This window comes from Nomia melanderi, chromosome 12 (assembly GCF_051020985.1).
Source record: "Nomia melanderi isolate GNS246 chromosome 12, iyNomMela1, whole genome shotgun sequence".
NCBI lineage: Eukaryota > Metazoa > Arthropoda > Insecta > Hymenoptera > Halictidae > Nomia > Nomia melanderi.
In genome coordinates, this window is record NC_135010.1 from 9,139,147 (window position 1) to 9,151,261 (window position 12,115).

The 12,115-nt window shown below is 47.2% G+C and overlaps 1 long non-coding RNA gene across 2 annotated transcripts in view; it reads left to right on the forward strand.

The window, feature by feature from the left end:
* Nucleotides 1-12,115, forward strand: part of LOC143175139 (uncharacterized) — a 169,732-nt gene that overhangs the window by 74,297 nt on the left and 83,320 nt on the right. The window contains exon 3 of one of the 2 annotated variants that reach the window (XR_012999811.1): nucleotides 3,235-3,290. The exons of the other annotated variant lie outside the window; for it this stretch is intronic. This is a non-coding gene — a long non-coding RNA (uncharacterized LOC143175139). Of the gene's footprint in view, nucleotides 1-3,234; nucleotides 3,291-12,115 lie in introns of those variants that run through there. 2 annotated transcript variants of the gene reach the window in all.

A 12,115-nucleotide genomic window follows, 5' to 3' on the forward strand; every position in this document is an offset into this window, starting at 1 on the left:
CTGTAATGCCTGGCGATACGAGGTCACGAACCGGGGCTAAAGTGAATACTTATCCGCGGCTGTTGCTCGCTTGTTCGTTCCCGCTCTCGCTCGCTCGGCCGGTCGCTCGCCTCCTTCCTTCCTCGCACGAGCGGACGGGCGTACATGCACGAGATAACGCGCGGTTCACGTGAACGCTCGCCTAGCAGCTCGCCCTTCGCGCGGCCAACACCGAAGCACCTCGAGCCGAAGAGGGGGCGTAATCCGCGGCGACGTGTATTCCCACGTCGTGCTTTCTCCGCTCGACCAGGCCCGGCGAGAACGCTCCGTGAATCGATCCGGGCCACGGCCTCCGCTGACCGCGAGCACTGCCTTCATCGCTAATCCCGCGGAAGCGGTGGATCCTATGAGGATCAATGGTCTGGGATCGATATGGGGTTGCTTAGCGACGCCGGAGATTTTGTGGTTTGATCGGCTTGGTTTATTGATATTTATTCGGGAGGCGATCTGTCGTGGCTTAATGGATAGATTATAAATATTGAAATTGATATTGAATGTTGTGTTAGGATACGAAGTATTAAAATTACATAATTTTGTTGTTTATGCAAGATTTTCGTTTGCGTTTGTTGCGAAGTGTATATTTTATTGGAAAATAATGAATGTTTTTAATAAGTATTGTTGAATGTCAATGCAATGTTTGTCTCATTTTCAGTTTCGTGGAGAATCATTAGTGAAACATGAAAGAAGTGGTTTCTCTTTTCTTTGCTGAAGACTGTTGATTGGCAACGTTGAATATTGATAGTTTAGAATCTCTGTGGATATGATTAGTATTTCTGCCTGTATGTTCTCTTGCGTATGCGCAGTTGTAAGGTGACACGTGTTTCATCGATATGTAGTTAGGAGTTTTGCCAGGAAGAGTATGACAAATGGAGTGTCTCCGCGGATTCGATGATACTTCGTGAAGCACGCGGGAAGACTCGAAGTATTCGCGTCTTTGTTTCATGGTTAATTCAAAGCTGCACGTTTACGGATGATCGACGCTATTCATTCCTATAAAATGATTATTTCCGTAGCATGACACTATCTCGTGTTCATCTGAACGTTTTCGGCGCGACATTGTCGCTTGCCACGCATTGAAATCACCGGCGCGGTGTCACCTACTCACCACGCATTGAAATCACCGAAACAGCGTTTGCGTTCACGTCACGCACGCGACTTTATTATACAAAAATTAACCGTATCGTCGAGACATACCCACTGCTGAGTTATTCGCGTCTTATTCTCAACTACCACTATCCTGTTTTATAAAATTTCGTAAAATATTTTACATTAATTACAATACCTTCATACTTTCTCTAATATAATATTTCACATCAATATACACCAATACGTACTGCAAATAACGTATACACTAAAAACCTTGCGACTCAAATTTTCCGCAACAAAATTCCAAAATTAAATCCCAAAAAACTCGATTACCCAAGTCGATTTAACGAATTAATTAAACTCTCGCCGAAGCTATCAGAACCCGAGCACCGATTCCGATATTGTTCGCGCGTTATCTCGCCGGCTATAATTCACTCGGCGATCCAGAGGACCCGCGTTATCTGAACGCCACGGTCGCGCGGTATCGGCCAGGTGAGAACGAAAAGAAAAGTCAAGTGTTAATTAATACCGGAGCCCGCGCGGTATCTCGCGGCGCGCGGGCACGCTCGGAATGCGGCACTATTCCAATGTTCCAGGGAACAGATCTAGAAATATCCTTTAACGGGAATGCAAATCTGGACTTATGGGACGGCGGGTATCGACTCAACACTGGTATACGTACCTACAACCGAGCGTCACCTTACGTTCACGGATCGTTAAAGTACAGTCACGTTCGCGTGCACGACTCTAAATATGTAGATCCCCGATGATCCTAGGCCGCGGGGGCCGCGTTTCTGAATATTCCGCAGGCATCGCCGAATTCCAACCTTACCCAGGAGCTTTACGATGCACGAGCAACTCGGCTCGGGGCTCGGCTTCGCTGTTACTTAACAGCTACCGCGCATCTGTTATTCGAGAAAAATGCCGGGCCCTCGGCCGATAGGAAGGGAACGGCTAACCGCTCGCACGTTCGATCGTGAGCCTCGATTGTTGTTCGCTCCGAAATTTGTTGGTTGCAGCTCTGGTTATATTCGCTGGAACTCTGTTCACCGAAACATCAGTTTAACACATTGGCCGCCTACTTTTCGCAAGCATGTAGTAATACTCGAGTTGAAATTCCTGTAAAACATAGAAGACGCTTTAAACAGGAAATAATGATTTCATAGCGTTGATATCTTCTTTTCCTTCCGAAAAGGAAAAGAAAGTAAAGAAGTTAGATAACGCGTTTTCAAGGGAAGCGTGATAAAACTCTAACGAGTTCCTTCGCCACAAATTGAAATTCGTGAATAGTCATGAAGTATTATTCAAATCAGCAAATACCAAACAGATAACGAATAACTGAAAACCGTACTGAAATCTTAATCTCTAAGATGTCAAGAGAGTCACGAGTGTATGATAAACTCGACCTAAATACACTCACCTCTGATTGTTCACTCGTCGCCAGATCGAGCACAATAATGTTCCGGTGCAGCGTAATTAACGCGAGTACTTTAATCGTGAAATTCTCCGAGGCCGTTCGCGTAATCGACGACACGGGTTTCGCGCGCATTAACCATCGGAAAATTGCATGCGCGCGATAAGCCCGTGGCAGCTCGTCTGCCGAGCGATCCTCTCGCGGAACGCTCCGGGGCCGAGGGCTCGGGGCGCGTATCTCGCCGGGCACGTGCGAGACGCGGACAAAGTGCAGACATCCAGCCGCGGCCGGAGCATGGAACACGGTGTAGTTCTTATCGATTTTTAAGCGCCGCGGAGATATTCCTGATGGATCTCCTATCGGGATAGGCTAACTATTAAGACTGGACTGGCCGGCAGGCTCCTTATCTACGCTTTTGATCACTTTCATTATGAATACCTTAAAGGAGACATTCGGCTTATTCGTTGATTACGTCTATCATGCGGTACCATTTTATTTTTAATGAGGTCTCTATTACACGCCTCTCGGCGTGTACATCTGTATCTGTACGTGAAAAGTATCTACGTCACGTTTTTTGGAATGTTTTAAACGGAAGATTTAGTGTCTCCATAAAACTTCGCTCTGTGGAAGTTTGTTCCTCGAAACTATGTTATCCTAGAGAATCTTCATTTGTAGAGTGCGTTTTTCTGTTTTAGTGAAACTATGGCAAGAGGAGACTTGCTGTACGAGATCCAGGAATTCGACTGTAAGGAGAATTGGTAAGCCATGAACAGACGTCGGTCATACGCTCTCAACAAACGTATTCTATAGTGTCAACTTACTGTTTCATATAAAACTCCTTCTCATTGCACGATCACAATTATAAGTCTGTCCGAACAAAATTGTCAACCAAATCCTTGCGAACAGGTTGATTCTCTACTTCTCCGTCGTATTAACGAAATTCCTCGTATGCCTAGAACATTAAGAAACAATCTCCACAACACGTGTACGCTAAATTTTGAATATCCTCTCTTCCTGTTCTTTAAAAATAGATTCGTAGGTTCACATTGATGAAATTCCAGCACAGTTAAACACGCACGGTTTAGTTGCTTTAAAGATTTCAGAGTCACAATGAGCAGCAAAATATTGAAGCAATAACGCGTCCCCTCGGAAGTACAGTTTGAAATGAAACACGACGAACGAGCGAAATGCAACGAGCGCGTGCAACGAGCGAAACGAAGGGCGCAGCAACACCGACTGGGAGGGGTCGAGACGTCAGTTTCGCGCGCGGGCACGTTTCAAACCTGCGATCTGGCCCGTCAAAGCCGGCAACGAGCGGCGGAAGGGGCTGATTTCAATAAACCGCGGCGCGCGGCCTCGCCTTTTATTCACTTTTTCCCGGCCCACGGAGGAGCCCGAATGAAACGAGCTGGAATATGGGCCGTTCTGGGGTGGGAGTGGAGGAGGGGACCGTACGTCGCCCTTTGCCGCGTTAAAACGCCGGACACCGTACCATTATTTCGTCTCGAGCACGTTACACTGACCGCGCGGGAGTGCAAGGATGACGACCGACGCTGCACCAGGGGATACAGGAATCGCGACGCGGAGTTATTACGGCCCTCGAGCGCCGGTTTCCGCCGTAGATCACGCTAGAACCGCGGCTACCGACGGCTCGTCCCATGTTTACGATACATATCGTCTCGTTGTTCGAGAATATCGTGACCGTTCCTTCGATTCTTGTTTCAAGCAGAATGTAGATTGGCGTGTTATTATTGAATTCGAGATTGACGTGCCTGAATTACTGGAATTAAACTGGTTGTTCTCTAAAATACTTAGCCCGTTGTTCGAGGATGTTAAAATTATTCGTTCGGTGTAGATCATTGAAATTGCTCTCTGTTAAAATATTCGCTTCGTTGTTCCTGAACATTAGGGATAGTCTTTCGAGTTGTTAGACGAAATTTAGTTTAGTATATTAATATGACATTGGAACTTCGGAACAATTGGAACCCCCGGAAAAATGGATACGTTACACCTGCAATTTTACGCGAATAGTACAACAAGAATTCCACTTTTTCACCCAAACGACAGCTGCGTTCCCCAAAGCTACAAGATAATACCAGCATGCTAAAGTACCGGCGATCCTAGAAAGCAATCGAAACGTATACTCAAATCACCGGTCTCCGTGATCGTAATAAGGAAAACGTTGCCCGGCCATTTCACTCTCTCAATGTCTGTCTTCGGAAAAGAAAAACGACGTTTCACACGCGGATCGAACGCGCCCGTCCTGTTCCCGGCTGCTATTGAAATCGGGACGCGCCGCGAGCGAGCGAGTGATCCAACGATCCTCGGCTCTAATCCCGCGGCGCGGCGTTGTCGATCGAAAATTCAATCTGCTCGGGCTGCCCCGATCCGATCTAAGTGGATCGTTCCTAGGAAGAAAACACCGGCGCCTATTACCAGCCTCGTTTCTCACCTCACGCTCGTGCGCCGCGGCCCAGAAGTAGGAAGCGGACAAAAGCGCGTTCGAGATTCCAATTCGGTCGTGCTCTCTCTATACGAATTATGGCGGATGGTGTGCCCTTTTGCATGCCCGCCGCCGATGCAAACCGGCGCGCACCGTGCGCACCGCAGGCCGGGTTAACCTTTTGCCGATCGGGGATCCAGTTCAGTCTAACTGAGTCGCGGGCATCGCGATCTCTCGGTCCTTGGCGCAGGTGTGGAACGCTTTCGGGGAATTTAGGTGACCTCGTGCAGCGATTTCACTTGCACCTCGAACCGATTCGTTCACGTTCGCGTCAAAGCAACGTGTTCCGTCGCATTCGCTCGTAGACGGTTTCGCGTGAATATTGTTCCCTGTCGGATTAAGTACTGGGTCGTGTTTTTATCTTTTAATGGTCCGCTCGTTCGAATAACTTCTGTAAGAGTATACTTTACAATCATTAGGTCGCGGACACGATGCGTGTAATACTTAAAATTAAATTAAAGATAAAATCTGGGCGTATCTGATTCTACGGAAAAGACATAGTGTTCCAGTGAAACTGATACTTCGGAATACCTGCAGGGCATAAAGGGTTAAATTATTCATGAACTCCACTGCATCCGAAGTTTGGGTAGTATCACCGTTTCGTAGTGTCGTCGTATGGAAATTCGTAATTTGATGTATCCACGGAACCTAGACGGGCGATAGAATCCGTCGAGTTCGAATATTAACTTAATTAACTAGCATCGACAGCGATGCATTCGATATTAGATCGAGCGATTATTGTAGAACATCGACGGATTCCATCCCGGTATTCCCGAACAAGAAATTTCTTTCGTCGGGAAGACGAGATCGGTATCTAGTCGGCACGCTATCCGACATGCTTCGATATTTAATTTACAGCAACGGCCTCGGTAAAAATCCCGGAACAGCTTGTAACTTATGTAACGCGTCACTATCCTCGCACGCTCGCCTCGATAAATTACACCCTCCGGTTGCGAGGAGAGTTCCGCTCGAACAGGTGCGCGGCCCGGCCACTAAATTCTCCGCGGTTTTCCCTCGAAAATTCGCTGAAAGCGTGTCCGATCGCGGCGCGCGGTTCGAAGATCGAATGCGACACGTCGCGACGCTGATTTTTCCCGCGTAAATCATCGGCCGCGGAGTTCTGGCCGAAACCGGAAACCGATCGGTGCCCCAACCGGCCGCCACGGGAGACGCGTCGAGAAGCTCGTAGCCAGATATTCGAACATTCCTCCGTTTTCTTTCTTCCTTTTCTATCGTAGAGTGATAACTCTACCAGTTTGCCGTCCCATCCCCTTTCCCTCGGCGCGGTGCCTGTCCGCCGCGAGATGCTTTTCCCAAACATGAAAATTCGTTTGAACGGGGGCCAGGGGTTGCGGGAGAGGTTTGGTTCGAAGGTTGTAAGGTTCGAGGTGTCAGACGCCGTAGGGGGCCCGTGCCTAGCCGGTGCTACATCATCCGCGGGGACAGCGTATCCACTTGTTAGCGAAGCGGGCACAGCCACTGCCTACAAATACGTTTCCGCCGTGATAAATGGACTGCAACTCTCGAAATACGAAGGCATTCCGACTCCGGGCGTTGCTTGATTAATGAACTACGGGATTTCTACGGTAAGTCCGCGTACTGATTCGACCTCTCCGGTTCCCGGGACCCGTCGAGCATCCTCTCGCGGCGGATACCCGCGGAACCAGGACTTTTCCGTGCGACTCGGTCCCCCGGTGCTTCCGCTTGCGGAATTTCTATGGCGGAACTCGTTGATTTCGAAGGTTAGCTGTTTTGATGGATCGAAACGGTGATCTAATAAAATATACATCCTTCTAGCTATTGAAGATAATTCGATAATACAAGTCAAAATTTCGAATTAAGTGCAAGAGGTTTATAATTGCTTTCGCTTCAGTATTAATACCCTAGAATCATTATCGATAATAATATCAACAGTAAAGCAACATCCGATCGCGCTCGGACAAGTCTACTCACCCGTTGATTAACAAAGAAATTACATCAACTGAGCGTAACATGTACAAATACTTATTTCTCAGTCAATTAACGAGACAGGATCCCCTATCCTCGAGAGCGACGCGTCTAGGAACAGCGAAGGGCGCGAGACCGAGACAAAGGATGGTTTCGCGATCGGGTCGGCAACAGGTACGGGGTGAGCTTAATTTTCTCGCGGCCGCCTCCCCCGCCAGGAGCGTACATCGTGGAAGATGGGGCCCGACTCGTGGTCGGCCAACCGTAACGATAAATCAATAGCGGAGGCCCCGCGGTATTCTCGGTGGTGCCCATAATAAATTCATGAATTGTAAAACTGCTGCTCTCGCGCGGGACGAACCGTGGCGTATTGGATTTATTGGTCGACTTGACCCCGCTAAGACGCCTCGGTAAGCCTGCCAGCCCGAGGAGCCGATCTCCGCTGGTGGAAGAAAAGAAATGGGAAAAAAAGAGAGATGGAAACGTTCGGGCAGGAACGCGCGCGCGCTAGAGAGAGAGAGAGAGAGAGAGATAGAGAGTGAGAAAGGGGTTAGAGGGAGGGAGAGTGAGAGATGAGGAGGAAGAGGGTGGAAGAGGAGGAGACAGCCGCGTCTCTGGACGCGGGTGATGTATGAACGAGTTAACGGGTCGCAATCGATCAACCATATTACCGAATAATTTTCAATTACCCTGTATGAGGCCGATTGACTGCCGGGACGAGCGAGCCAGGAGACAGAGTATCGACGGGCCCGATATCGATCCATCGTCCGCGAAACACGGGGCCCGCCGCGCCGCGCCACGGCCACGGACGGACACGTTTCCGTTGATCGCTGGCGACCCCGTTGAATGAGCTTCATTTCGCCAATGGGAACTGTCAAGCGTACGGTAATTTAATGAACGGACAGGTGGATTGCGGGTTCCACGCTTAGAACGCCGATGATGGAGATGTGGATGAAATGGGGGACAGAATGGTACTGTGGGACTTCCAGCGTGGATATTTCGAAGGAAATCGATGATTCGCTGTGTACTGTAAGTTAGTGGGAATTTGTGGACGCTATTGTGTTTTAAAATTCATCTGGTTTCAGTAATATAGTGAAATTGGGATGTTCTCGCGATTGAAATGGCTTTTTAGATTCTTTAATCAACGAATTTTGGTGAAATCTATTTAGAAACTAAGGTTTGTTATATTTTTGATTACGCGAATCTGTGGATTTCAATGTATTTAGTGCTGATCGGATGAGAGGATTGATCCAAATTGATGTGATAATTACGATAACTGTAATAGCGATAAGAGTTGATTGCGCAAAGCAAGCACTCGGATCGAATAAACGCAGACGCGCAGCGGTCGCGGTTGAAGGAACGCCATGCTACACATTAAAGCGGCCCGCGAGGGAAATTCCGCGACGCGCATTAGTCACTCGGGCCAGAAGCCTGCGCGTAGATAAGGAGCAAATAGCGTACAAAAGAGACATTCCAACCGAGCGGGCCCCTAATAACCGGCGAAGTTAAACCGTATACACTTGGCAGTAACCGGACGAGGAATAATTAATCTTAACGATACGGGGCTCGCCGGTGAATCGAGCGGCGAGCCGCGATAAAGGGGGAAAAGAGGCCGGCCGTCGGGACGTGTAAATACAGAAAATCACGGTGTCGCCTTTTATCTGGCAATCTCCATATTTTCTCCGCGGTCCGAGGGGGAGGTGGCCGCGAGGAGTATCGTTCGTGATTATGCGGACGCCATTTATCGAAGGTGGTAATGCTAACACAAGGAAAGGGATAGTTATAGGAGGGTAGAGAGAAAAGGGAAATAAAGAGATGGACAACTAGATACGTAGAGAGAGAAAGAGACACAAAGGTGAAGAAAGAGATAAATAGACAAAAAGATGTATGAAGGAAAATGAGGAAAGGTAGAGGATCGGAACAAGAGAAAAATAACAGAGACAAAGAAACGATGGAGAAAGAGATAAAGAAACAGATATTGAAAGAGACAAAGAAAGTCAAAGAAAAGAACAGTGAGGAAGGCGAAGAAAGGAGGTAGACGGGAACGTAGAAAGACAGGAAAAGACGAAAGTAAAAGAGAAGGTAGAGAAACAGATAGAAAGAGAGGCAGAGGGAAAGGTAGAGTAAAAGATGGAGAGAAAGGACAGAGAAAGAGACAGAGGGACAGATGGAAAAAGAAACAGCGAGAAGGGGAGAGATTACACGGCGGGCAGTTAGAAGTGGTTTAGCGATAATTTAAACGCGCTAAATCAGAAACGCATTTACGAGATCGGCGTGAAATTTATAAATTAGCCGGCTGGCAGATTTGTGGCTGGTATTTATACATTTACACCGCCATGGGGCCCGCGCCGGGCCCCGGTGCCCTGCTGGCAACGGAAAACCTCCGCGTGGCCCGGTGATTTACGCCGGAGCATCGGCGCCCTGGCGCGGGCCCCGGCCGCAGACAGAACGAAAATCGCGTTTCCAGCTGATGGATCGCGATAACGGGTCCCCCGTGAACGGGCCCCGCCGTTTTTCCCGGCGCATTCCACCGCGGGGGAAAGGAAAATTCCCGAGGCGAGCGTTGACATCGTTCCCCGGTGGAAGAAGGGTTGATATAAATTCCCGCGGGCGGGCGGCCGTCCCGGAGGATAACGTTACAGCACCCGTAAAACGACTCTAATTTAGTGTGTGCTTCGAATTTTTATATTTCCGAAATTATCTCGCCGGGATCTCGCCTCTCTGGTATTTATTAATGAATTCGGACATCGGACGGCGCGTCGAATGAAATGTGGGCATCGTTTCCGGGATGAGTTAAGCGCGCGGGAGCGACCGTGGATGTTTTTATACATAAGCACACTCGGTTTCATCCTTGTCCAGGATTTCGTTAACCTGATTGACTCCCTTATTTCATTCCGGATTTCCTTGGCATTCGATCTTCGGCGAAGATCTTCGAGATAGGAGAAACATTATTTCTGTTTTCGCCGTTTAGAGAATTCCTATCTGTTATTTACTAGTTTCGAGCTGTCTCGACGGCTGAGACGACTGAAATTTATTCGTTTTTATAAATTAATTTCCTTGGAAATTAAAGATTCGGAACATCGAACACGCAAAATCAGTTTGCGGTTGTGAAGAGTATCGGCATCTTCGGTTTGTCCTAGACTACAGTTTCATCCCCGAACGTTTTCATCGAACCGAGGTGCACGCTGAAGGAATAAAAAAATGCCAGAAGTACGTTGTAAAACTAGTCGTAATTTCGCGTTGCGCAATTAATTGCCTGCGCGCGGGTCGAAAAAGGAAGAGGGATGTTTATGATAAATCTTGGAAACCTCGTCAGCTGATTCGCGGCGGAACGCGAGGGTTACGTAAAACGATATTTAAAAAGGGAGGCCGGTGTTGCGTCGTATGGCGAAACGCGGTAACGACGCGCCGCGGCGATAAAAGAGTATTAATCACAATATTTCACGAGATTCCGCAACGGGTGACAGAACGTGTGCAACCGCACGTTAAATCACGAACGCCGACAAGTGGATTAACCTGGGCGAAAGGCTCGTCGACCCTGCGTCACTTTGTCGCGTAAATCGACGGCTTTCCGTCGAGAAACGCGGTAAGGGACCTTTCTAAAGAACGATTATGCTTTTTGCGCCGTTCGCGGTACTGATGGATGAGGTGCAACGACGGTTATCCTTGTGGACGCGGGTTTAATTGAAGTCCACTGGTATCAAAGGAATTTCATTTGTTTCTCTTTTCCCTCGGAATATCGTATTCTTAACGAAATCCTTTTATTGCTCGCTCGCATCTTTAATGCATTATAAAAACTGTCGTAAACGCGTCGCTGGATAGCGCCGAGATGAATAGTAACTGCAACTCTCCGCGTAGAATTTATTTCATGGAAGTTAAACCCTCGCTGTAAAAATCGCGATTAATTATCGATGAACGTCGCTGCGCCCGCAAAACATCTGTCGGCGTAACCTGTTTTCAACGATACAGTTGATACCTCGTGCTGTATAATATACTGTACACTGTGTTTATTGTAATTTGCCATAATATTTAATCTTTTAATTAAAGACGCAGACCTGTGTAAGTGTTACTTTCGCACAGCTAATAAGAAAACTGATTATTCAATGTTCTCTATTTCTTTTATTTAATTCTTCAATTGTTTTCCATGAAAACTAGGTTTTTCAATTCTCAACAGTTCCAAGTGCTCAAAGAAAAGTCATAGTAACTCTTTGTACTCGAGAGGTGACTCTCACCATTTGATTTCATACAGTAAAGCTATAAAATTTGATATTTAATATTATACTTCGTATAATGCATCAATTTGAGAAATATTGAAATAAAATAGCTTTGTTCGATGTACGTATGGTTTCCTCGAGTTAGTTTCACGAAATATCGTCTTTTCCGAGTGCAAAGGATTAATCAGAGAGCGAATTATTATTTTCGTATCATGTTTATTAATCTTCGAAGATCAGAAAGCAGTCAATAGAGTAACGAATAGAGCGAACACGTTCGAAAACTCGCGGGCACCGAGAAGTCGCTTGAAGCGACTCTCATACAAGGGCATTACGCTTAAGGACGATGTTGCGAGCGTTCATTATAAGGATGGGACCCGGCATGGGGTCCCCGCGGAGTCGACACCCATCCCTGGGACGCTGTATTTAATTTCTCTTTAAGCCGGCCCTAAGAAACTAATGAGACACGCGCTACGGTTACCGGAAGTGGACATCGCGAATTTATTAATCGGCCCTCCTGCTCCTTTCTTCTCAGACCTCCGCGTTCCTCTGTCCCGTTCCTCGCTGTCGACGTAGTTCCTAGAAAAACCTGCGGGAATTCCCTCCTCTGTCACTTTGAATCGCCATTCGCTCGACCTGAAAAATTGAACTTTCCGTTAATGACATTGTTCTTTCCAAACCTGTCAGAAGTAATATTTATAAGAAATCCAAATGTCAGGGAACCAGTTAATTACTGAAATGTGAGGATGAGAAGAGGACAATTAAAATTCAGGTTATTGGATTATTGGGTCAAAATGTTCTTCGTCCTTTTTATATGTATACATAATTGTATAAATATTATCAATGATTGGTAAACGGTAGAGAAATGATAACGATGATAAATTAATTATGAAAAGACGTCATCGCCAGCCCGAA